At 44.1% G+C, this 27,195-nt stretch overlaps 1 protein-coding gene and 1 pseudogene across 3 annotated transcripts in view; both read left to right on the top strand.

Moving 5' to 3' along the window:
• SLC8A3 (solute carrier family 8 member A3) overlaps positions 1-27,195 on the top strand; it is a 157,060-nt gene that overhangs the window by 65,934 nt on the left and 63,931 nt on the right. The window lies entirely within an intron of this gene.
• Positions 4,167-4,285, top strand: LOC120612813 (uncharacterized; annotated as a pseudogene).

The following is a 27,195-nucleotide window of genomic DNA, read 5'->3' as shown; positions in this document are numbered from 1 at the left end:
GTTCAGAAATCTGGATTCGTCACCCTTGACCGTTGGCTCAGACCCACCCTTGCCCAAGCCGGTGCGCATGGAGGATCCTTGTTTGTGTCACTTTGCCATCAAGAATTACCAACAGATGACGCTTTGGCCTGCGGCCTGGGGAACGGAGCAAGGCTGGCTCAGGATCGTGTGTTCAGATTTAAGGGCCTCCTTTGATGCTGTATACATGGTATCTGAGGGATCCATGATCAAGGCTTAGAGGGGGTGATGATAAGAGAGAACAAGTGGGTCTCAGTTGCAGCCCCTGGAGAGCCTATGAGAACTCTCCAAATCAATGAGGCTGGAAGCAACAGGAGAGGGGAGGTGGGGAGGTGGGTGTCAGTTGCTCAGGATACAATTAGCAGATGTATGTGGGCTAATAAGCACAGTGAGAAAAGGCACAGTCCCTGTCCTCAGGGAGTTACCCAGTCTGGTGGGGAAGAGGAGTGTGTGTGAGAGATGCTTTAGAAGAACGGACCTCCAAGAGTTGTGGCCACGTAGAGGCACTGTTCCCTGCTTTTTTCTGGGACTCAGTTTGGAATCATGAAAAGTGACTTGCACATCTCCCTTCCTTCAGTCAACTCAGAAGGACTTATTAAAATAAAACGGACAACTGGCTTTGGCTTGGGCACACACAGCTGTAAGTAGAAGTTGGCCTCAGGAGTAAACGGTCCCCAGGCAGGCCATGTTCTCAGACCAGAGCAGCACCTAGTTCTTCCCCATGTCTATCAGAGTGCCTCACATATCATAGGGACACAAAAAATGTCTGTTGAATGGATGAATGAATGAACAGCGTGAACTCTCAGCATGTCCTCTGGCGGTATACCAGCTCCAGGTTGCAGAAGCCCAGAGGTCATGTGACTGGAACGCACTCCACAGGCATGAGGATCGGGACTCCCACCATCCTCCACTTTCCACACCTTCCTCCCCTCCTGTCCCAGTTTCAGGAGATTCGCAGAGCCCTGTGGGCTAGGATGTCCCTGAGTTTCTCTATAGCCTGAGCCTGGCCCCGCACCAGCTCTTGAGAAGGTCTGTTCCTGAGCTGCTCAGTCCACCTCTGAGCACCGGCTGCCTTTGATGCTCAGGAGACACCCTGTAATTCAATTAGGAGCTCCCTCCAGGGAGCATGTAATTATGTCCTATCTGGGCCTTGTAATGACAGCCCCCTGCCACTGTGCCCTGCTCAGCTGCCCAGAACCTTTCGCTGGGAGGGAACTAATCTGCTTAGCCCAGCTTGGATGCAGTTCTGCATAGCACTTCCCCAAAGGCCTCAGAAATGAGTCCCCACAAAGCAGAAAGGGCCTCCTTGGGGGACTGTGAGGGTTTACTCAGTGCTGCTCTGCTCTTTGCCATGAGCCCCTCTGCCCAGGATTGTCTGAGTAGGGGGCTGAGGGAATGACTGAGTGGGACGCTGAGCGAACTTCATTCTCGTCAAATGTCTGGAGCCCCAGGGTGTCCCCTGGCCCTTCTGGGGTTTAGAAGGGAGATGAAAGGAGATCGAAGGCATTTGCCTATTTTCTACATTAGCTTATGGGGAGAGGGTGTTAGATGGATTGAGTTACCCTGCATTTTACCTGGATAATTCTAATGTACTCTGGAGTGGAAGGCAGGCTGCTGTCTTGAGCTATGGGGGAAGTTGCCTTAGTTCTCTGCTTGACTTTCTTGGCCCCTTTGGGCTTAATTTCTGTGAAATGTTTTAGATGCAGGAACATTGCTTCAGTCTGACATGGACACTGCTCAGGATGTCTCTCCCTGTCTGCACTGAGGTTTATTTGAGCCCTCATCTTGAGGAACCCAAAACCTTTCTTTGCTGCTATGTGGAACCATTGACAGTTTGCACACACACACACCCCTCCCAAATTCATGTCCATCTAGAACCTCAGGATGTGGCCTATTTGGAAATAGAGTTATGGTGAGGTTATATTCAATTAGGGTGGGCCCTAGATCCTATGTCTGGCACTCTTCTAAGATGGCTATGTGATGACAGAGACTAAGATGCAGAGTGATAAGCTACAAGCCAAAGGACTCCAGAGACTTTCTGCAAACAATTGAAGCTAGGAGAGAAGCACAGAATAGATTCTTCCTCAGAACCTCTGAGGAAGACATCAACCCTACTGACACCGTGACTTTAGGCTTCAGCTTCTAGACCTGTGAAAGAATAAATTTCTTTTTTCAGCCACCAAGTTTGTGGTAATTTGTTACAGCAGCTCTAGAGAACTGATACCCAAGCTCTGCACAATGCCTAGTCTAGACTTCGGTAAGTGAGTGAGGGCCCTCATACCGATGGCCAAAGGACTGGTGGAGAGAAGGTCTCTGCTGCTGGGGTTAACTGTCCTCAGGACCCTGACCCACAGCTCCCAAGGCACAAGGAGGACCGAGCTCATTTAACAGCTTCGTTATAATCGTAAGCCTTTCAATTCCTGTTTGCAAGTTAGATGAGGGTCCAAAAAACTAAAATGGCCACTTTCTCTGCCACATACTCAAATCAGTTTAGTTACATTATTGCAGGTATTATAATGACCTCTTATCTTCCAATCTCCTTAGCCCTAGTCCATTGATAGTTCTTAAACAACTGCCCAAGGTCTCCTGCTGATGCTCTATGAGCCATAGGCCCATTTCTCTTTTCCATCTTTCCGATGGCTAAACTCTGGGCCATTGACAACAATGCTCCCACCGTATAGTTGTCTTTCATCTTGTGACTGGGGAGGCAAAAGAGGGTCTCATTCTCTAGATTGTCTCTCCCTTTGGAGTTCCCTGGTACCTTGCAGCTGGTCCTGAGATACAAGTGTATTCCTGCTTGTCCTGAAATGCAGGTATGTTACCTGCTTTCCTCTGCAAAGTCCCTGGCTGGGGAACAACTGAAAATACCATGGCCGTTTGTGATGAAAAGAGGCGGCACTGATAGGTGAGTAGGGGGCACTGAATGAGTGTTGTGGATCTGGAAGGCAAAATTTTGCTTTATCATTTGCACAATGAAATTTCCAGTAACCAAAGTCTGAGAACAACAGTATAGGTAGAAGCCCATGTACACATAGCAAGGTAATAGAACAGGTTGATTAAATGTACAGATCAAGTGTCACACAGACCAAGTTGGAGTCCCAGATTGGAAACTGATTGGTGATGTGATCTAGGGAAAGTTACCTAACTTTTCACTTTGTTCATGTATATAATGTGGATAATAATAGTATCTACTTCATAAGGTTGTTACAAGGATTTAACATGACTATAAAATATTTAACATAGTGCTGAGTCTAAATTACTCATCAAGGGTATTATATTGCTATTTATTAGTAAAGTAGTTAATTAATAGAATCTTGGCCGTGTCACAGCCACTCTGACCTATGTGGGCCAGCGTTTTGCTCATTTTCCCCCACCAGTAATTATTTTCCCTCCCTGAGCCCAAGGTGAGCTTTTAGGAAGAGACAGTTGATCTAAAGATAGAAAGCCAAATAGTTTTGTCTGGAGGAAAGTGGAGGGAAATATTATTTGTGCGTTCTTTGACAATGTCAGAGAACATGACAGGCTGCTCTCCAAGGAGCAAGCAACCCTAGGGCCAGGGTATAAGGTGACCTTGAGGTTGATTCCTCTGCATCCTGATGTAGACTTTATTGGACTCCTTTGGGAGATGAAGGGAAAGAAAGAAGTAACATGGAGAGAGAAGGAGAATGAAAGGAGAGGGAGGAAGAAGGGCTGAGAGGATGATGGGTAAAGTCTTTTCTTATGTCGAGTATAATTGCATGTAAAATCACTTGCCAGTGGGACTCAAGTTGGGACAACTATGATAATTATAGTACAGGATCCTGACGGTTCTTAGGCATGTCTCTGAGCAGCACGTAAGGAGTGTTGAGGCCTCTCTCACTAGAACCTGCCTCCCAGGGCCCGGGGTGCACTATCAACCCCAGAGCCTGTTGCTGATCAGGAAGCTTTACCAGAATAATTACTGTTTCAGAGTGAAATCTCATCTGTGGGCTCATATGATGAAAACCACAAGCCTGTGGGGCCTGGACTCCTCTAGATGGAGAAGCTTGTCTTGATGGCCTAGTGATCTGAAGCAAGATAAGCAACACTCCCATACTGCTGTCCAAGGTTTAGTCCCTTCCTCCATGCTCCCCAGAAGAGGAAGTTCAGTGACCAAAGAATTAAATATCGTCTACAGCCACGCTACCCTGAACATGCCCGATCTCGTTTGATCTCGGAAGCTAAGCAGGGTCGGACCTGGTTAGTACTTGGTTGGGCGACCACTTAGGAATACCAGGTACTGTAGGCGTTTAAAAAAAAAGAATTAAATATTTTCCATCACTCTGGTTTTTTCAATTAGGGCCTCCTGTTTTTTTGTTTGTTTATTTGTTTGTTTGTTTTATCCTTATATTTGGAGATGCCTTAGCCTCACCTTCATCTTATGTAAGCAAGGCAGTTTTCTGTCATCGAATGTGACTATGGTAATGGTTATATGCTATGGTTATGTTATAAGACAAAGGTGAAGGAATTTTGCAGGTTTAATTTGGGTCCCTAATTAGGTAACTTTTAAGCCTTGACTTTAAGGGAAATTATCCTGGGTCTGACCTGATCAGATGAGCTCTTTAAAAGATATGAGTCTCTCTCCGGCTGGCCTTGGAGAAGCAAGCCATGAGTTCTACAGCGACAAGGAAATTAATTCTGCCAGCAACCACTGGAATTTGGAAAAGGACGCTGAGCCTCAGATAAGATAGCAGCCCCAGCTGACACCTTGACTGCAGTCAAATTGTGCCTAGACTTGTGATTCATAGAAACTGAGAGGTAATCAGTGTTGTTTGTGGTAATTATTTATGCAGCAGTAGAAAACTAATACACACAGCTAAGGAAGGGCAGAGTCAGGGTTCAAACATAGGTCTACCCGCCTCTAAAGCTAATGTATTTCTCCTTTATACTGTCTCAAACTACAGTTTCCTACCTACCCTTCCTTTCATTGTTCATCTATCTCACAGTGTCTGTGATTCGAAATACCATAGAAAACCAGTCCAAGTAGTCAAAATTATGCCAAAAAGTATAGTCAATTCTCATTATTTGCAGCAATTATGTTCCATAAAGTCGTTGAAAACACTGAATTAGTGAATACTGAAGCGTTGCTCCTGGGGGTAAATACAGAGTTAGGTTTCTGTGAGCCTCTGGTCACAACTTTTTCATCAACCGATGAAACCTTGTTTTAAGTGTGCTTCTGTTTAAAGACACCTTATTTAATATATACTGTTGACTAATTAACATTAAACTCATGGTGACAGCGCTATAGCTTGTGCCTGAACAAAGCTCACTTAACATGCATATTTTCTCCGTAAGGCACATCATGGCCCTCTTGTATTAGGAACACTAGACAGCACTTCAGCACTATGCTTGGGGGCCATTTTAAACAGCAAAATCACCAACAAAAACAATCAAAATGTGAAAAACATGGCACTAAACAGACTGCAAAAGGCACTTGTTTACAATATGAGATGATATAAGAAGGCAGAGCATCACCTGGTCACCCTCGCCTGGGAACATGTGGTCAGAGGACCCCAATTTTGTCAACGTGTGTGTGTGTGTGTGTGTGTGTGTGTGTGTGTGTGTGTGTGTAACAGGTAGGTTGTTTTTTTCCCTTCAAATCTTTTTCTAGTGTTTTTTTCAATGACTATTGAGGAGCTTGAGAAGGGTCAGAAATAGGAGCCCTTCTCCTGTTTCCATCACTGGGCCTCGTTAGAAAGCAGTCCTCTCCTCGATAAATTTCACAATTCTTCTAGGGCACCATTAAAAGAGGGAAACTGAGTCACTACTGATAAAACCTGTTTGCCCATCACTCTGTACTAAGAAGCAAAATGTGCTGGAAAAGCCTTTTGAATACAGAAATTCAGTCCCCCTGGACTGCCCCTTCCTGGCCTTCTTGCAGTCCCAAATATACCTGCCAAAGCTAGTTTGGCCTGAACTTTCTGGCCATGGCATTGTGGACGTTACTGATCTTCCACTGCCTGTACTGGGGGAGACAGCCACGGTAGCCATTGTATTTTGAAGAATGCTGAAGGGGTGATGCCCAGGTACCTAGAGCTAGGTGTGGGTTAGCCAAATAAGATGCCTTTTCCTCTCTTTCTTCTGCCTGTGGTGGAGGAATGCAGCCAGCCCTAGAAGGTGGTGATTTTGAGACACACTTGTAGTGTTCCAGAGGACCCCTTATACATAGCCTCTAATTTGAACCTTGGGACATGCTGTCTTCTGGTGCTGCCTTCCTTCTTTCCTTATGCTCATCTCCTTTAAAACCAGCTTTGCTGAGTGTCTGTCTTCACCCCTCCTCATTAGTGACATTGGAGCCCTTCTCTTCTTCCTACCTTGCTAACTACAGCTCATTAGAACTCAGTAGCAACAGCTGTGTGTGCCAGGCAGCAGCAGCTGTTAGGCCAAAAATGGGGCTGGGGATTTGGTGTTGGGTGACAAGGGTGGTGGAATGATTTTCTGGGGCAGGTGAGCTCATTTGTTTCTATTATCCTCCTTCCCCCCCCCCCACTCCCCGCTCCATACATGCACACATTTCTACTGCACCAAAGGAAAACAGAAAACAATGATCTGTCTGGAAATGTGACTGTCTTTGGATACCAAGCCTGCCATCTGCGAGGGACCCTACTGTATCATCAGTCAGCAAAACAGAGCAGAGCCCTGTGTTTTAGAGCTGGTACAGCAGAGCAGCATCTCTATTGAGAGGGCTCCCCAGGGGAATCTATTTCCTTCATTAAGAAATTAAATAGCAGACCTGATTCCATATTCAGAAGTCATAGCTAGGTGCGAGTGTGGGTGTGCAGGCACCAACCAACCCAGCTGGCGCCACTCTCTTTTCTCTGCAGTGACTTGTTGAATTTAATAATAGTGGATATGTATGAAATCCAGAGTGATTTGAACTGAAGGTTTAGGGGCTTTGTGAAAAATTGATGTGGAAGGGATTTGGAAGTGAATGAAGGATTCTTCCCTGATACTTCTATTCAATTTTGGAGCCAAAAAAGGCATTTACAAAAAGTAAAAAAACAAAAAACAAAAAAACTGAAATAAGGTTTAATCTGAGAATTTCTATGTGTTATATGAACCATACCTTATAACAAGAATCTATTTTTTCATGTCATACCCAGTTGGCAAATATGATTAGTGAATACCTAGTGAGTTCAGTGAGTTCAGGGCACTAGGCTAAGAGGGGTTACCAAATGTCTTCATTTAGCAGTCTCGCTGAGCTCCCAGCCTGTGCCAGCACTGTGCCTGGTGCTGCCATGTGAGGAGTGATAACAGAGAGTATCAGGCCTCGAAGAGCTTACAGTTTGTCAGGAGATATCAAACAAGTGAGCCAAGAAAATGATTTACCATCTTTGAGATAGTAAATTCATGGAGTTGACAGTCTTGTTAGGAAGGTAAAACATAAACGTAAGCATTAAAAAAAACAAGTATTAAAGAGAGTAACAGAAGAATGTAATTGACAACTGAATTATGCAGACTACAGAGACCATAAAAATTCACTAAAAGATCGTTACAAGCTGGGGACAATCCAAGAGAGTTCTTTTTGGAGATAGGTTTTAAGGCAAATCTTGAAGGATGAATTACTTTTGTTTTTTGTTTCCTATAAAGTCTTTGTGTCAAATGGAGGTTAAAGGAAGGAGACACGGTGACAACCAAAGGAAAAGATTTCTCTAAAGATTTTTCTGATATCCGAATCCAGCTCTTTAGGTCTGAATGTATCCTTTCAACCAACATTGTTCAAGTCCATCCTCTGTGCTAAATGCTCCATCACACGGGGAAGATACAGGGATGGTTCAGGCACAGCCCCAGTCCCTGTGCAGCTCACAGCTCAGTGGGGGAGAGAGACATAAACAGGGACAGTACAACGAGATAACTAATCTATGAGGTGGATGATTGTGGCGTTGTGGGAACTCACAAGAGGGAATGACTAACTGTGTACAGGGGAAGAATTCATAGAAGATAAGTAAGTAGCTGGGTGCTGTGAAATGTGTGCGGCTAACAACCATGTTACATTTTAGAGGCCAGAGAGGAGGGGATAGAGCTACTGTTCTCTGTGGGGCAGAGGTAGCTGTGGGATTCTGGGACAGCAGCAGCAAAACCAGCAAGTTGTTGCTGTTAGAGCTCGCATCAGCTTTGGGATCTGGAATCCGCTCTCCCAGGCATGAGTTCAGTTCTTTCCCGTGTGTGAGTGGTTTTCAGTCTGGCTTCTCATTACAATTACCCAAGGAGCTTTAAAAATATTGATACCTGAGTCCTACCTCCAGAGATTCTGATTTCAGTGGGCTGAGGTGGGGCCCGGGCATCAGTATATTTTAAAAGCATCCCAGGCAATTTTAATACATAGCTAGGACTGAGAACTACTTCTCTAGATTACCTATCTGCACTCCAGAGGTGCTCCCAGTCCCATCTCTTCATGAGTGGAAAGGCTTTTTGTAGTAAATGAAGAGAGTTCTATGCCACGGCCCTGGGTCCAAGCACACCTGGCTTTAAGACTTCATGCCACCATTTAGTGACCTTGAGCAAGTTACTTAAACTGCCTGAAATTTACAAATCATTAATTTGTAAAATAGGGACAATAGCAGTACCTTGTTATAAGATTATTATGAGGTTTACATGAAGAAATTCCCAGTTAATAAGAACTCACACAGGTCCCAGGGGCTAGGCCCTCAACACTTAATGTTTTAAACCAGAGGGAGCAACCAGGTGTAAGGAATTTTATGCCACCAATTCAGAAATCTGTGACCATTGTTCGGAAATAAAAACCTACCTCCAACAGCTTTCATTTGGAGGATGTGTGAGCTGCAGAGGGAGGAATGAACCCCACAGGGTTACTTGGAGGTGGCCAAGAACAGAACAAAGCTCAGGAAAGCACTTGAATGTCACTCGTATTTGTGCTCAATGATTAACTAATGAAATGAGTACAGCCCCTACACCAAAACTTTTTTGGTGAGGTATAAGAGGAGGGTATCAGGGGTGGCTCTCGGGTGGTAATATTCCTAAAATTATAGCATTTAACTTCTGGTGGTATACATTAATTGATTTATGATCCATTGAAACTAGGGCATATGTCCTTGGTGTCTCATTCAAAGCCTCATTAATCTTCTCACTAAGTCTGAGGAGAGCTTGTCTGTTGACAAGTACAAGGGTTTAGAAGAGGGCTGCATGAACTCTTGTCATATGGAAGAGGTCCACAGATTGAAACAAACAAAAGCTACATTTGTGAGCTGTCGCTTTGGAGTTCTGTGTCTGCTACCAGCCATTGGACCTGACTGAGCTCTAGAGCCAGGGAGTTCAAATCTCCAAACTGTCATTTATTAGCTACATACACTTTGTCATGTCACCTAACCTCTTAGTACTAGGACACAGGAGTTAAGACTATGCTTTGGAGACAAACTCAAGGATCTGAATCTTGAGTCTTTCATTTTCTAGGTACATAACTTTGAGCAATCTATAAATGAGCATACTAATATCTGACATATAGATTTGCTGTAAGGTCTAAATGAGATATTACGAATTGAATATACTTGGAACAATGTCTGTGCATATGGTAAGCTCTTGATAATTGTTAGTTAAAGTCAGTCAACTAACCCACCAACAAACTAAAACTTTTAGCCAGGGTTGATGGAAAGAGTCCATGAGAGAACGCATTTAAAGCACCTAGTACCATGCCTGACACAGAGTAAGTGCTCAAAAAATTAGTTGTTATTGTAATCAGTATTATTATCATCATCCTCTTCTCCATAGGCTTTAGTTTTTCCCAGCTCTTTCCTAGACAAATATCTCAGCCGAGGCATAAATTTAACTGAGTCCCTACTGTGTGTGTGGCTAGATGCTCTAGAGTATACTGAGAAGTGTGACTTTGTTCTCACCTCTAAGTAGCTTATGGTCTAATTAGGAGGAGATGATGTAATCAGAATGGAAAGGAAACTAAACATATGCAAAGCAGTTTGTGAGAAGTGCCCAGTGCTGCAGATAAAAGATTCAGCTAGATCTTACTGATGCTGTAGATGACAAAGGAAAAGAGTGCACCTTAAACTAGACTTTCAAGAAAAAGGCTGAAAGAATCAGTAATGTACACCCTTGCCCCTTCCAAGCCCTATGCAAAAGTTTTATCAAATCTTCACAATACTTTGTTAGTAGGTACTATGCCCACTTTATAGAGGAGGAAAGTGAGGCTCAGACTCACTGAGTCATTTGCGCAGAATCTCAGGATGCGAGATGGCAGTGCCATTGCTGCCTTGCTCCTATTCCATTCTCTAAATCCCCCGTAGCGTCTGCCTGTGAGCATGTCTGGAGTTCAGTCCACAGAGAGGAATGGGGAGGCACCGACACCTACTCCAGTATGGCTTTTGGCAAGTTATTTTACCTCCATAGTCCTCAGTTTCCCCATCTGTTCATTGAGGATTGTATATCCCATTTTATATGGCTGCTGTAAGTCTGCAGTGATCTAATGTATGTGTAACTCGTTCATCAGGCAGTCTGAACCCAGAAGGTATCTTGGACAGTTTTGTTTTTCTCCATTCACTGTTTCCCAGAGCCTTATGTTGAATTGCCCTCTCTCTCTCTGGGGCATGTACCTTAAGCTCATACCTTAATGACCTCTTGGACAGAATCCACGATTTCCTGGAAACTTCTGTTGTTAAAATTGTTCTATCCATCTAGTTTAAAGCACTAATCTCAAATCTCACTCGAAGTCCCCTCCTCCAGTGTTAGCCAGGTTCATGATTCAGGGGGGACTTCAAGTATGATCCACTGCTTGATTCCTCCCCGCACCCTGGTCCTTGGAATAGCACTGGGGGTGCATGGTCTGCCCCTGGGACACCTCTACTGTGACCCCTTTCTGGGCTCCAGCTCCTCTTATGTTTCGGGTCAGAGAGGGGGAATAGGAGAAATGTCTGGGGTTGTCACTCATTCTGGCTTCCATCCTCTATTGACATAGCCCTACAGGCACTATGGACCCTCTGAGAGAGGGGCAACTATACTTCCTGTAGGCCAGGCTCCTTTCCCCAACTCCTCTCTCAGCGAGTATCCCTTGATCAAGCCGCCTTGGCAACCTACGGCTTCTCCCCACCCTCTACCTTTGTGGAGCCATGGGAGCCTCTGGATTCCTCTTTCATACTCTCTGAGACTCATAGGAAACTGGAGGAAGGGGAGGGGCATTAGGACATTACACTACTGTCCCTCCTCACCTGGCTGGCTTCATGGATCCAGCAGGCCACCCACTAGGCAAGAAGGAGCATGCATGAATCCCTGTGTTCTCTCATAACCCCTCCCGAAATCTTAAGGTCTCACCCTGGCTCTCTAAAGAACTCTGACATCTCTGCTCTGTTCATTTTAGTGGCAGGACCAATGAGGGCATGTAAATTATTCACTGGGAGTGAAACACCAGTGTCCCCTTCATGGAGGCATCCCCGATATTTCTGAACAGTCTTCTTAATGCCCCCTTCACTTGGCTTGGTGGGGTGAGAGAAAACACTTCTTCCCTTCATGAAAGGAGAGAAAGAAGCCAAAAATCTCCCCACCAGTCAACAGCTCAGCACCCCTCCTTCTCTCCTCTGTTTTATAGACCTGGAAGGGGAGTTCCTGGAGTGGTGGTTGGGGGAGCTCAGCTGCCTTTACAACGTTCTGAGGGAGGTGTCTGGCCTTGACTGCTCTTTTTAAAGCCTCTTTGCCTCAGCTCTGCACTCCAATTGCCAATGTTAGGACAGCAGGAAAAGTTCTGTCCAACATCCTGATAAATATGTAACACATATTAGCACAGGGCCTGGCACTGGGCAGGTGTTTTCTAAGTGGTAGCCAACAGGAGGCCTAGTGTATGATTTTCCTTTTTGCTTAAACTCCAAGGTGGCTAAGACCATTTGTTTGTCCCACATAGCAAAGTAAACAGAGCACTGAGACTGTGGAGCTCTCTGCCCTGTGTCCTTATCCCACCCGGGAGTCTGGAAGGCACAGTATAGACCTGCTCATTCCACAAGTGTCCACTGGAGCCTGCACTATGCAAAGCACTGCACGAGGCCACAGAGAACTCTAAGTCAGGACACAGGATTAGATAACTTCAAGTATGGAGATTAAGAAAAGTGATGGTGGTTGTAAGCAGAGCTCCAGGTCCTCACCTCCAGGGGGCTTATAGTCAGAGCAATAATGGGAGAGGTTTGAAACAGGATTTAATTTGCTCGATCTAGATATGTGGTACAGTGGGCAGAGCTATGAGCTCAGAGCAGGAAGAAACCACTGGTTGAAAGAAGGGTCCATCATATCTAAGCTGGCTGGTGGGAAGCTTGCGCCATCATTCATTCATTCTTTCTTTGGTTCAGTCAGCAGTGATGTTCAGGTCCCTACTAGTCTAGGTACTGAAGATGCAGCAGTGAACGAAGCAGATAAAACCCTTGCCCGGAGGAACTTATATTCTAGGAATCGAAAGCCCCATTCTCAATGGCCCTTCTCTTTATTGGAGAAACCACAGGCTGTTCTCCAGTCCTGGGGCTGATTGCTTCAAGAGTGGAGTCACACAGGCCATCAGGAAGTTCTGCCAGCCACATACCACCTCAAAGGCAGGGCTGCAGGCACTGGCAGTGTGAGCAAGGCCACCTGCTACTCGGCTGCCCCTGCTTCTCCTTTCTGAGAGCAAGATCTCAGGGACCATCTGCCATCCACTCCTCCCCGCAGAGTGCTGGGGAAAGGTGTATGAGTGGATTGAGAGGCATGATGGATGGAGGCACTGTGGAAGTGAATCATTGCTTAGCATGGAGAACAAGGAGACTGGCTCAAAGGACAGGCCATGCTAAGTCATCCATCGTTCTCCCCCACAGAGGTGAATTAAAGATCCCATTTTTCCCAAAGAGTCAAATTAACAAGGTGCTGGAGGATTTCCAAATTGGCAAGGAAAATTGTTAGCACCAGCTCTCAATTAAGACAGACTGGTGGGTTGTTTTTTGGAGTAGATCATTGTATTTGGCATCCGACCCTGACAAAGAGATGACAGCAAGGGGTTTATATTGAAAATGCATCTACCTCTGAGCAGGTGGCACAAATAAGCATCACTGTGCTTTCAGAAGCAGGAATCACGGTTGTGCCTGGATACCAACTACCTCAATAGTCACAAAGATGAATTTTCACAAATTACGAGTTAAGAAATTGTTGCTCGTTTTATAGATCTGTTTACCTCAGGCTTCCTTTTAAGTGGCCAGCTCCCTCAGTACTTTAAAAATATGACTGGATTTACAAAAACTTGATACATAAACAGATTTTCATGATATTCTTAGCATTAGCTGTTAGAAAGAGCATGAGTTTCAAGTTTTAGTGGCCAGGTTTCTAATTCTATTTCTGATTTCAGCAAAAGTATGGCATCACCTACATTGATTAGAACCAACATTGCCCCGTTTTGTTTGAATTCCTGTCAGATTAGCTGAACTGGGCATTTGGGATGATCACCATTAAGCGTGGCCTCCCGGCTTTGGTACTTAGCATAGCATGACCTCATTGGTCCTCACCGTGCATGGTGGTGTTGCCCTGTCCTGCGTTATCCCTCCCACGCATGGACTTTACCAAGAGACATGCTGTGTCAGCTCCTCTCCAGCCTCCGTGCACCTTACTCTGAATAGGATATCACCACCTAAGAAAATATGAGGGTACTTGTCTCCAGCCCTCTTGTAGCTTTTTCTAGGTGACAGTGAAAAAAAGAGTGGCTGCAGGGTCTAGCATCTTTGGACAGACCACCTCCGAGCCTATCATCAGGACCACTTGGCCAGCCTGTTGATGAGAGGTTATTCTGTCTGAGCTGGGAACACAAAAGAATTAGAAGCATTATTTACATCCTATTGTTTCTCTTCTGTTTTTCTTAAAGGCCTCATTTTTTTTGTTTTTGTTTTTGTTTTTGGCTTGAACAAATGGCAAAGGCCATTCCATTAAAGATGCCAGGTCAATGCTAGGTGCTGCTGCCATGCTAGTGAGGAAGAAAGCCCCTCTCTCCCTTGTATAACTTCAAAATACACTCGTTTGGTTTGAGCAGTTGGAGGAGGGGGCTGTAGCTGGGATAAGGAAGGATTTCTTAACTCATGTTTTCTTAGCTTTTATGGAGTGTCAATCCTGGCAGTAAATTAGAATTCGAAGACAGTGGTCAGTGATAAGCAGAGAGGCCGAAGGTATTGCCAGGGACAGGCAGCAGGGACAAGTGAATTGCTGGCTGCCCCCACCAAAGGGATTTGAAGGTCTCATTCTGTCATCTGGTGAATACCCAGATGCCAAAGGCTGGGCTAGATTACTTGCACTACTGCATCCACTGTCTCATCTCACCTCCCTTGGGACTGACTGACAACACACACTTGCTCACGGAGACCAGATATTCAGCAGCAAAGCAAAGAGCTGAATTTATCTGGTCAATCTAGATACCCCTCTCTGAACATCACACTGCCAGGATCATCACCTGATAAGGGTGCCCCAGGACGCAACTGGAGAGTGAGACAAAGGGCTTCCTGTTTCTTCCACATTTGCCTTAGCTACTTAGAGCAGCAAGTCGAAGCCACCAAAGCTCCACTTGTCTGCCCTCCCCGCACACACACAGTGGTGTTCCTGTGACTGGAAGTCTGAACCCCTCAAGTCTAGTCTCAGTGTGGCTGGCCGTGGATTTGCTGGCTGCTTGACAAACTGCTTTCTTCATCTGTAAAATGAATTTATTCTTCCATGACTGGTTTTTATTTTTTTAGCACTAACATACTAGGATTCTCACTAATAAACTAAAATAGTATATAGTGCAAGGGGATGGGCTCCTAAATATTACAGTGAAGCCTGCAGCATTTCATGAATTCTCTACTTTCTCTGATGGAGAATTTTCATTTCTTATTTGGTATCCTTTTGCCCATTCCAGTACAGCAAGAAGGGATCACCAAAAGAGGAGCTCACCAAAACAAGACAAGCTAATTCTTTCATTTTTTATTTATGTCAGTCAAATAGATGCCATGGAAAGAGGCAATGGATCCAGGTTCTAGCTCCAGCTCTGCCATTAACTGTGTGTGTAACTTCTGTAAATCGGCTGTTCTGGACTCCACTTCTTCCTTGGCACAACATACGGGCAACCTGGATGATTACTAATCACTCTTACCCCTGCCTCCCCTCCGATGAAAATTTGCTCACTTGGGAACTTTCCCAGCAGGCTTAATGCCAGTGGATGTCCCTCCTCCTATTGAAAGACAGCCCTTGACCCCGCCCTCTCTTTCCTTCCCTGTGACCTGCCATCTTTTTCTAGTTCATCAATTATTCTCTCACTGTACTTATCACGTCTGAACTATCGCTGTGATCTTTACTTTCTATTGTCCTTGAACTTCAACCTGGTTTTCAGAGAGCCTTCCTAAACAATTACAGACTTTGTCACACTGTGTAACCAACACATCTTCCTTCATCAAGTGCAATGATCTAGAAAACCCACAATTTCTCTCACTTTTAGCAAGAGAAATTAATGACACTCGAGTTCCGCAACTTGACATTATTAGGGCCAATGTCTGAATTTGTCCCATATGTCCTTATCGCTTCTGTTCTATCTTTTAGAAAACCTTTACCATGAACCCATATTCTCCTCCAGCTCCATTTTTTGAGCACCTACTGTATACCCTGTGCTCTAGCTTTTATTATGTTCACCTTACTGATGAAGAAACAGGCTTGGAGGTTAAATCATCTACTCTGGGCCACAAAGTTGTGTGGAAGCTGAGTGTCTAACAAAGCTCTGTCAGACTCCAGAGCGTTGTAGAAGCTCTGCTCTCCGCCTCCTCTCTTATATTACTTCAGCTCCTACTTTCTCCTACCTCCAGCTCCCATCCAGACTTCTAAAATGTCTTGGTGTCTGCAGGCCCCCATTTCCCTTGATTCCGTGGCCTTCTGCCATCTCTGAGATCATCCAAGGCTTCTCTGCTGTATTTGACACTGTTGATTGCTGGACTTTTTAAAGCTCTTTACTTCCATGCACTCTAGAACAAAGCATTCTCCTGGCTCTTCTCATTCTGCCTCTGTCTCTTCCACTGGCAGCTTGTTCTCCATCACACCCCAGAAATACTGGTGCTCCTTAGGGTCTCACATTTGTTGCTTTGTTGTACAATCTCTTTGCTCTATTTCATGCACTCAGATTTTGTCCGCAATTTCTGTAGACAAGACCCAAATCTGTATCTTTAGTCATATATTCCATTACCTGCTAGACATCTCCACCTGAATGTCTCACAGGCATTCATCAGTTATGTTCCTCATGGAACTGCCTCTTCTTCAGTTGGTAGCATCATCCTTCACCTTGATACTGGAGCTAAGTAACCTGTGATTCTTTCAAGCTACCCTTGCTTTGCTCTGCATTCCATGTCCTTCTTCCTAACAACTTTTTCTCATAGATGTGTCTCAAGATGGTCTCCAATAATCCATTCCCTTCTTTCCATCTACCTGTTACTACCCCTACATTAGGCCTTCATCAGCTCCATCTTTTTATATTACAATAGCTTCCTAAATGGTCTCCATGTCTTTAGCTTGTCCCTCTTCAAGTCCATTCTCCAAGTCCATTCTCCACATGGTCACCAAAGTAAACTTTGCTCCTAGTAAGTAACAGAGCCAGACTGGAATGCAGTCCTGTCTGATTGCATTGACATTACTCCACAATCAGGCCTCAAGGCAGACTTGGCTAATGCATGAGGGCAGAATGGGGAATGAGCTACCAAGTACCAAGAAACAGTTCCAAGTTTGAGCACTATAGATGATGGTTGCATTGATCAGGATAGGTTTGAGTGTACTACAGTAACAAAGAAACCTTGAAATCTAACCAGCTTAACACAATACACTTTTATTTCTTGTTCACTAGAAATAAAACAAGGAAGTCTGAACATTAGGGTGCAAGAATACAAAGCCCAAGTAGGACATGTTGCCCTCCTTTACTTCATGCCTACTTCATCTGGAACCAGTGGCCTCCAAGGTCACCATTCAGAGGCAGAGAAAGAGGAGCCACATAGAATCTTAAGCGCTTTGACCTTCACTTTCAATTATAGTTCATTGGCCAAATCCAGTCACATTTCAAGGGAGTCTGGGAAGTTTAGTGGAGGGAATAGATATCGAGTGAGCACTGTCTCTGCCACAGTGCTTCAGTGACATCTGCCTCATATCCCCAAGGGCTTTTAAAAGATGTTACTTTGTTAAAAGATGTTGAAGGTATGAGCTTGGAGGTCTCCTGGCATGCCTTTAAGTCTCTCCAACACAATCCTCAGAGCTCTTTCCTCCTTTGTGAGAGGGAATCCTGTGTGGAAGAGACACCAGGGAGTTCTCAACAGGGCAAATTGGCAGATGCCCTTTGAACTCTGTACCCCCTGGCTCTGGCCCTTGTGAAATTCAATTTTGTCCTCCCATTCCATTCCCAGGAGAGCAAATGCACTGCCATGAACCGCACCTGTGAAATGCGCACCTATGAAATGCACTGCCATGTCTTCTTTGCCCCAGAGGCAGAAAAGAGTAGGCCTAGAGATGGAGCAGGGAAGCGTTGGAAGGGAGGTAGACATGAGGGTGGGGGAACTCCAGTCACCCTCACTGCATGGCTGAGTCCAAACTCCACAGCAGAGAGCAGTCCTCTTTTTATTAAGGCATAGTGCCTCTTCCAGAATAATTTACAGCACACAACCAAGCCTGCTGTGCGGCATTACAATTTGTCATTAAAACTCCATTCCTCTTGCCAGAATAAATGAGCCATTTACAGCCAGGGCGCCAAGATGGACTGTTGTTATTTTTTCTGCCTTTGTTATTACGAATGTTCATAGCTCTTCTCAGAAAAGCCCCTGGGGATTCCTAGAGGGCTTGCCTTGCCATTCAGGTCAATTAGTCTGGTGTGGGGGTGGTTTCCTGGATAAAGGTATTACCCTTGCAGGAGACTTCAGGAAACCAGACTGGGGCTCCTCCAATGTGGTGACCCTGAAAGTATCACTTGTACCTACATGTGCTTTCACACATGCATGCACACACACACACACACACACACACACACACACACTCACTAGCTCACATGTGCACACATATGTGCAAACACAGGGCAGAAACAAAGGTGGGAAACCCAGCATCTCTTCTTTCCCATCTGTCAGCATGGTTGCAGCTCCATCAAGGGTGGGAACCTGTGGGTCAGCAGGGAGATTTCAGTTAAGTTGAGTATCATTAAGGAAGGTTATTAAATTCCTCTTAAATGTGTACATAGACAGGCTCAGTAGGTGGCTTTTAAATGTTTTAGGGTCTTCCGGGTCTCAGAATTCCAGCCCCAGATGCTCTTCTGGGCTGTCTGAGCCAGACCAAGCAGAGGACAGTCAAATAAACAAGTCAGTCAAGTGTTCATTGACCAAAGGAGGGAGAGATTCCTTGGGCATCTAGAAGAGGAAATACTGCCAGTGACTAAGGAAGAAGTTTGCCCAGATCTGAGGGTGACGACTTTATCTTATCTATCTTTATATCCCACCCCTTGTCAAACACATACTACTCTGGCAGGTACATAGAAGATGCTTGGTAAAACTCTCTTGAATTGAACTCTGCATAAAAGATTTGATTCTGCCCTCAAAGAGTTCACAGTTTAGTTTCCCAGAAAGCACATGCCCTCCTATCTCTGCCTTTTGAAGTCTAGCCTATCTTGCAAGGCCGCTGGCCCAAATTCTTTTCTCTGAGTAAGACCACTAAGTCAGTGCCACCCTCTTTCTCTTCCTAACTAAATCTTGTTTACTTGAACACTTAACTGTCTCCTCCACTGGCCTGTGAGGGAGCATATCTGATTTTTCCTTATATCTCCCACAATGTCTAGCACGGTAGTAAAATGCTCAATAAATGCATTAAAACATTAGAACAGCTTGCTAAATCTCTGTTTTATGAGTTACGGAACTTCTCTAAACGTTTTCTTCTCTGTAAAATAAGGATAATAATAATAATACCCTCTTAGGATTGCCAGGAGGATTAAATGAGATGATATGTGTAAAGCTCTGAGCACAGGCGCCTGACTCACGGTGATACTAGTTACTGTGTAATGGGAGCCCCGAGGGGAGGTTTTCTCCGCATGATTCCCCCTCCTTTACGTGCAGGAATCCAGATCAGAGTGGTCAGATTCCAGGACACCGTGTTTTCTATAGGTACTTCCCTAGAAGCAGAAATAAGTTTTTTTGGGTTCTCTCCATGCTCTGTTGAACTCTCACCCTCTACTCACAGGCACTGAATGTAGCCTTTCCAAGCTTGAAAAGGGTGTGATCTGAGATTGGTTTGAGTGTAGAGGGGAATTATATTTAGGTCTGGCCCTGGAGAGGAAAATGTGCCTCCCCAAGGTCTGTCTGGCCTAGTATAGAGGAATTACACATGGGTATTTAGGGCCAGAGCCCAAGCTAATAATGAGCCCACTTCATACACACAGCCACCTCCTACCACCACCACCACCACAACTGCGCCTATCACTACAACAGAGGGTAATAACCTGGCGATAACATTGGCAAATGTCAGAGCACCCTGATGTTCAGACTTCCTTGGTGCTCTGCATGAGCTTTTAAACTGGTAGGGAAGGAAAACTGTTATACTGACACATATCTCATGAAAGGCAGGTGGAGAGAGCTAAAATAGAGGCACAAAGGAAAAATACAGGGTAGAAGGATTTTTAACAGCCTGAGGCCTGGCCCATTGATTGGGAGAAAGAAAGCATGTTAAAAGAGGCCACCCTATAACCATAACCGTTTTTTTCTTCATGGTTTTACTTTTTGCACTGCTGCTCCTAACATCTTTTTATCACAGTCTTAATAACCAGCATGTCATCAATTTAACTTAAAAATGTTAAAATGTATCACTCTGGGAGAATGTGTGGGAGGAGAGATGACTTCATTACAGAAGTGAGTCTTAAAGAAGTAGGAACTATATAGATGTCTAACCAATGTACTATATACTTGAAACTAAAATAAATAAAATTTAAAAATTAAAAAAAGGTAGGGTTTTGCTAAGGTGACATGGAAGGAAGGACATTTCTGGTCAAGAGAAGGAATTTCAGGGCCTATTGAGGAAGGAGTGAGTAGTGAAATGTGGCTGGAGCAGGGTGTGGAGTGAAAGAACTTCAGAGTATGATCGAATCGTAGACTGCCTTGACAATAGGCTGAAGGGTTTGGATATTGCTCTATAGGCCATAAAGCAACCACGAAAGCTCATTTTGAATAAGAGAATGACATGACAGATCTGTGTTCTTGAAGGGTTAGTCTGCTAGAAATATGGAAGACAGATAAGGGACAGATAGGGAAAATCCAGAAAGAGAGCCACCATTTAAGGAACTATCACAGTAATGCAGGTGAAGGATGATGGGGCCTGGATATATCTACTGGAATGACTAGTTATAGATGGGTAGTAAGGCATTCTATGATGAGAACCAATAGATTTGGAGACTGAGTGGCACTATGGAGGGAAAATAAGAGGGTGGTCAAAGATGACTGTCCAGTTTCAATCCAGCAGGACGGAATGGATACGATTGCCCTTAAGTAAGGTGGAAAATCTAAAAGTGGGGAACAAGTTTGCGAGATATTTGGGGGTTAATGATGAATTCCATTTGGGGCATATTGTTTTTGAGACATTAATGGGAAATTCATGGGAAAATGTTCTAGACAAATGGAAATATGGACCCGGCATTCAGGATAGGTTTAGGGTGAAGGTCACGAGAGTAGAGAATAGATTGAAGACACAGGGATAGATGAGATCACCAAAGGGGAGAATTTAGAATTTAAAGAAGATGCTAAAGGCAAACTCTGCAGTGTCCTTTCTCCTTGTGGTTCTTTTCAGACCTGAGCGTAAACCATCAGAGTGTCATGACGCTAACACCACCTACTGAGTGACCATGGGCAAGTCTCTTCTCTGTAACGACCTGACTTCTGACTTCCTTGGCTATCAAATCAGGGGTTGAACTGGTTGATCCACATTCTGGGAAGCCATTTTTAGAGAGAATGTGACAATGTGGCTGCTATCAGAGAAGGCCATTCTGAGGGAAAACTAATCAAAGAAAGTATAGCACAGGGAGGACACTTTCCGGTGCTGGTCCCAGATACTCAGGACTCAGCTTAACCCATAGCTATCACTGTCGACAGCCTTCAGCTATTACTAATCACATTCACAGAGAGAGAAACAATTAGAGCTGGGAGTTAATCTGTGGGAGATAGCCAAACACTTGTCTGTAAGACCTGTCAATCAGGTACTACTATGCCCAGGCAGGTTCAGAAAGTGCCTGCTCAGCACACAGTGCCCAAATATCTGACCTTTACCAAGTCCACATTCACGTCTTCTATGGACCTAGTCTCAGCACCATCCAGATTCTGTTTCCAAAGAACACAACATTTGGTTCTTCATTGTAGGTGTCTGGGATTTAGTTTACTTTCTCTCTCTCCCCCACCACCACTCCCAATCATTTCTGCCTTCTTCTAGTCTAATTAGCATGTAAATTACTCGGGAATGAATTTGGGAGCCATTACTAGGGGAATAGAAGGCATGATGGGAAGGGTGGAAGATGTTTCTTGCTACTTCCTACTGTGCTCAGCAATTAGAAGGCATCTTGGGAGTCCCTTCCTGTGGCCAGGAATTGGTCGTGGCGTGAATAAACTTGATGGTAGGTTCAAGATGATACCAGCACTCTTAAGGTCAAAGAGACCTAGCTGGGAATGGTAGAAGGAACATGGATTTTTCCCTTCCCTGCATGCCACCTGAAAACTTACTGCCAGGGCCCTGTATTTAATTCTAAAGTAAGTGTGTGTGTGTGTGTGTGTGTGTGTGTGTGTGTGTGTGTGTGTGTGTTTTCTTTCCTCGTTTTAGTCTAAGTTCCCCAGGACGAAATTTTGTGTTTCTTTGTACAATAGAGCCCCCTTAACCGTGGTTTTGCTTTCTGTGATTTCAGTTACCCAGGGTCAACCCCAGTCCAAAAATATTAAATGGCAAATTCCAGAAATAAACAATTTATAAGTTTTCAGTTGCACTTCATACTGAGTAGCATGATGAAATCGCCTGCTGTCTCGAGCCCTCCAGAAAGGAATTGTTCCATCCTGCCTGGGATATGAATCCTCCCTCTGTCCAGCGTATTCATGCTGTATGCTCTGCTTGCCAATTAGTCACTTAGTAGCCACCTCAGTTGTCAGATCGGTTATGAGAGAGAGAGAGAAAGAGAAAGAGACCACATTCCCTTAACTTTTATTACAATATATTGTTATAATTGTTCTATTTTATTAGTAGTTATTGTTATTAATCTCTTACTGTGCCTAATTTATAAATTAAACTCTATGTAAGTGTGTTTATATAGGAAAAATCATAGTATATATAGGGCATATACTATCCACAGTTTCAGGTATTCAGTGGGAATCTCGGACCGTATCCCCTGCAGATAAGGCAGGACTACTGTTTTTTTTTGTTGTTGTTTTTTGTTTTGTTTTTTTTCCACACAGCCCCTTGCGTAGTTTTAAACATTAATAGGGGTTCATTAAGTCCTCGATTCTAGGCAGCCTCAAAATTTCTATGTAGGAGGAGCCTTAGAGGCAACAGTCTGGTTACCAGAAAAGTTTAGGAACTTAAAACACATTTCACAAACATGAGGAAATGTCAATTGTGCATACCTAAGAATGAGTGGAGCTTAATGACCGCCCAGGGTACCCTAATCATCATTAGCTGATTGATTATTGATTGACTGGTTGACTGATTTAAGAAGTAGTGGTTCCAATGGCTAGAGCATTCTGGGAAAAAAAGAGGTGGGGAGTGGGGAAGAAGAAGAATCATCAGGCTTTCCATTTCTTCTAATTCTGGGAGCATTTGATGAAGGTTTTTAGATGCCCCAATATAAGAGCTGGACTCTGCTGGTAGAGAAACTCTTTCTAAAATGGAAGAGAGAATTGTTAGAACTTGAAATGCACCGTAGATACAATGCAGTAAAAACCACTTTATTTTCTAACGGGTAAAATGGAGACCCAGTGAAGTACAGCAATTTGTTCATGGTCACACAGCTGTTCAGTAAAACCAGGACTTCAGAAATCCACTGCCCTTTTCTTAAATCAATGGTTCTCGACCTTGGGGAGCTTTAAGAAACCACTAGTGCTGGATCCTTCCCAGGCTAATCAAATCGGAACCTACAGAGATGAGACCCAGACGTCGGAATTTTTTTAAAAGCTCCCTAGGGTTGAGAGCCACTGCTCTATCCTATGGGGCCTCTGCTTTCGTGTGGCTTAAATGAGTTTAGAAAAAAATTACGGAAACGATCAATTTTAAAATATTTACTGAGTTTCTATTGTATGCAAGGCTCTGTGTTAAGTGGCTGTAGGGAAACCAGCTTGGAGAAGAAAGGCAAGGTCATGGCCTAGATGAGCCTCATACTAATAGGAAAGACAAGAGATAAGAACAGAATGCCACCTTCTTTTACCTCTCCTTCCCATTGTTTTGACAATGGCAGATATTCTAATTGATTTTGGCACCCTTTTATCCTGACCCAAATATGGTCTCATAAGCCTTTTCAACCCAGGGCAGACATCACTTTTTTGATCCCTTGGCACCTGGGAATAAACCCATTTACTGTTCTTGGACAGGTCATACATATGTGGGTAGAGCTGTCTACTAAGTAGGGGAATAAGAATTAAAGCAAGGATTATAGGTTTAAGAGATAGAGAATGATCTTGCCTGTAAGACAGTGATTTTAAACTTTATTTTGTAGGCAATCAAGAGCAATTGAGGTTTTTGGATAGGAGACTGTAAATAAGATTAACCTGGTTACTGTGAAGGACAGAGAGATTGAAGTTAATGAGACCAATCGGAAAGCTATTGCCTAGTTGAGTCATCAGTATATATAGGAGGCAACAAGGGCCTGAACATAAGTCACAGTAAAAATTGAGAAAAAGAGACAATTTGAGAGACAGTGAAAGAGAAGAGTTGATAGGATACGGCTTCGTGATTAATAAAGTCCTAGAGGAGCAAGTGAGAGAAGTCGGGTGACTGTCAGGTTTGTGGACTGGGTGAGTGAGGAAATGGTGATGCCATAACTGAAAAGAGGGAAGCCGGAGACTCGCTAAATTTAGTAGAGGGATAATGAACTTGGGGTGTCCAGACATTTTACTCTGTCGTGAAGTGGCATTGGCACACCTGGGTTGAAGTTTCTAGTTGCGGTTCCATCATTTATCCACTGAATGAGATAGAAATGGAGTGGATAAGCCTTTTAATTAGCCTCAGTTGTTTCTTCTGTTAAATGGAGTGATGGTATTAATAGTCGCATCTCAGGGTTATTTTGAAGATTAAATGAGACACGCGTGGCAGAATTCTGTAAACAGTCATAAACCACAGTAATTAATTAATTATGAATTTTTCTGACTCATCCACCTGGATGTATGCTGGCCCAGGGAGATCAGAGTCTGGGAGGGGCGTCAGGCCCAGAGATGGAGACTTGAAAATATTCTTTGTGGAAGAGATAATTAAAGTTAAACAATGCTTAAGATCTCTTAAATAGATGTCAAAAAAGCGAATAGAGGTCACATAGAATGTTGAATAACACAACTTTTAAAAATATTTTATTTCTATCAAAAGAAAAACATTCTGCATAGTCTTCAACCACCAAACACACTGTTCACATTTTATTGTATTTCTTTTTTCCATGTCCTTTGTTTTTTAGCACAAACAATTATTTATAAAGGAAAATAAGAAAAGGAGTGAATAAAATATTTAAAAAATAGTTGAAATAATCCTAACCATGAAAGAGAGTCATAATACATTTTTTCAAGAAGTGGGGATAGAAATCAGACTCTTACAATTGGGAAAATTGTCAAGATCATTTAGTCTAAACTTTTTTTTTCCCCTAGTCTACAGTCATTAAATTGGCATTATGCTCCAGGTCCTTGATTAAATGCTATCCGTGCAATATGTCATATACTTCCAGTACGAGATAGATAGTGTTACTATCCATTTTACAGATGAGGAGACTGAGACTCAGAGGCTTAGTTTCCTGACTGAGGTCACAGGGCCAGGCCTGTCTGACATTGGAGTTCATGCGTTTAATCACTGTGCCATCAGAGCCCTCCCCACTGTCCTTGACCTAGTAAAGCTGGAGCTTTTTATAAGGGATGGGTGTGGGACGTGGCCCTCGGGAGTGTGTCTGAGTCAGAATCAGCTGGGAGTGGGTAGAGAAATGAGTCTTCTGTGAAACAGAGCAAAAGAAAAGCTGGTCAGGAGACAGTAATCATCGTCAATCTTTGTGTGAATGTGTGGTGTGGGAGTGGGGCCATGAAGAATTCCAAAGTCACATAGAGGAGACTTGTGGCCGTTCACTGTCTCCATTCACACTCCTGCCTTCTCCCCCTCTCCCGGTCTTCTCTGATATAGCTCTCTTTCTGGTTATCTTTGGCTTCTTCAGACAAAGAATGCCTAGCCATCCTATCCTGGTGGGACAGAGATACAGCTGTACCAATGGAGATTAGGAAACCTCTCCTCCTCCGGGAGTTTGAGTCTTTAAACAGAGAACCTGACTCCATAGTCTTTTGGAGTGAGCCTTGGGCCGTGGCTCCTTCTCTTGCTAGAACCTGGGCAATGCTAGGAAAAAAGATGCCCTAGGGCCAGAGGCTGGGGAACCACTCTCAGCCCCTGTAGGAATCACAAGAGCCAACAAGATTGCTTTTTCACAAACAGGCTTCCTCTCTTTGGAAAGAAAGCCCTCTCCCCAGCTCTGCTCTAAGGCAACCTCCTGCAGAGCATCCATAGCATTGCTGAGCTGTTCCCATGGCAACAGAGGAAGGGGCTTTTTGTTTTCCTCAGAGGGTTGAATCCTTTCAACCAGAAGGTAGCTGTTGGCTCTTTTCCATATTCCACACTCCACCAGCTACCCTTGTTTTGCTGCATGACTAGTTTTGCATTTCCAGAGTTTTAAACATCATTAAAACAGGGATAAGATGTGGAAACTGAGGCTGAAAGGCTTAAGGAGGCAACTGGTTTGGGGATTTCTCAGCAACTGCATCAGAACTGTGGATGTTAGACCTAATTAGAGCAAGATTCATCAGAATCTGGGGAGATAGGGGACATCAAGAGTCTCCCACCTCCTTCAATAGCATCCACTAAAGAAATCCAGAGGTTTTCAAATGAAGGAATCTGAGTAGTGTTGTAATGGGAAACACTCACCTGGCCCTCCATGGGGCATAGAGTAGGGATGCTTTTTCAAATTTCCCTTCCTTTCCAAAGCCATGACTCAGGATGACTAGCATAGAGAGCCTGGACCCGATCTTATCTTCAGGTAAGTGACCTCGGATGAGCTATTTAATCTCTCTGGGTCTAAGTTTCACTCATAAATGAGAGAGTATGAGATAATAGGCCCCTTTTGGGTCTAAAAATGTAGTCAGTGCTTTTGAGTTGCTGGGGGGAAAAAGAGACTTTTTCCAAATTGTTGCCATATTGCAGATTCTGGGCTGTTCCAGAATGAACACCTTTCTTAGGGGGCACTTGCCTTCCTCTTCTGTTTTACATCAACATGAATGAAGCCTCTACGTGGCCATAAAGGCAGAGAACACTGCGCAAAGACCACCTCTATCATGCCTGATTCCAGGACAGGCAGATCTCTCCAGACTGTGAGCATCTTGAAGCCAGAGACCATATCTCAAACATCTTTGTATCTGCGGTACCCAGAACAGTGCTCAATACATGTTTGTTGAATGGATGAACTTGGAAAAATCTCACATCATTAGAGCTGAAAGGATCCTTTGAGATCCTTCAGTCCTTCATTTTACAGATGAGGAAACTAAAGCTGAAGACATTATGTGGCTTGGCCAAGGTTATACAGTAAGCTAAAGCAGAAGGAAGACCAGGCCCCAGCTGTCTCAACCCCCTTCCTGCAACATTTCTAATTTCTTTCACCGTTTGTGCAAGGGATTTTACAGGAGCGCACTGCAGGGCTGAAATCATTTAGAATCCTCTCATCACTCATCAGGAAAGCTATGTCAGCCCCTAAGGAGGACAGAGCTAGGTTGGACTCTGTGTCTTTGCCCTCTGCTGTTTAATAGCAAGGGAATGTAGGCCTTCGAGTGTGCGGATTAGCTTAAGTAGGGATCTTGCGAGTGCACAGCTTTCCCACCTTCAAACCCAGAACTTGCAGCCAAGAGTCACACTGGTTAAATACTCTACTTTTTCCTTTCACTTTCTCAGCACGTGTCTTTAGTAATAATAGCAATAACATATTGATCA

This window comes from Pteropus medius, unplaced genomic scaffold (genome assembly GCF_902729225.1).
Source record: "Pteropus medius unplaced genomic scaffold, Ma_sr-lr_union100, whole genome shotgun sequence".
Classification (NCBI taxonomy): Eukaryota; Metazoa; Chordata; class Mammalia; order Chiroptera; family Pteropodidae; genus Pteropus; species Pteropus medius.
This window is presented reverse-complemented; position numbering and strand designations above follow the sequence as displayed.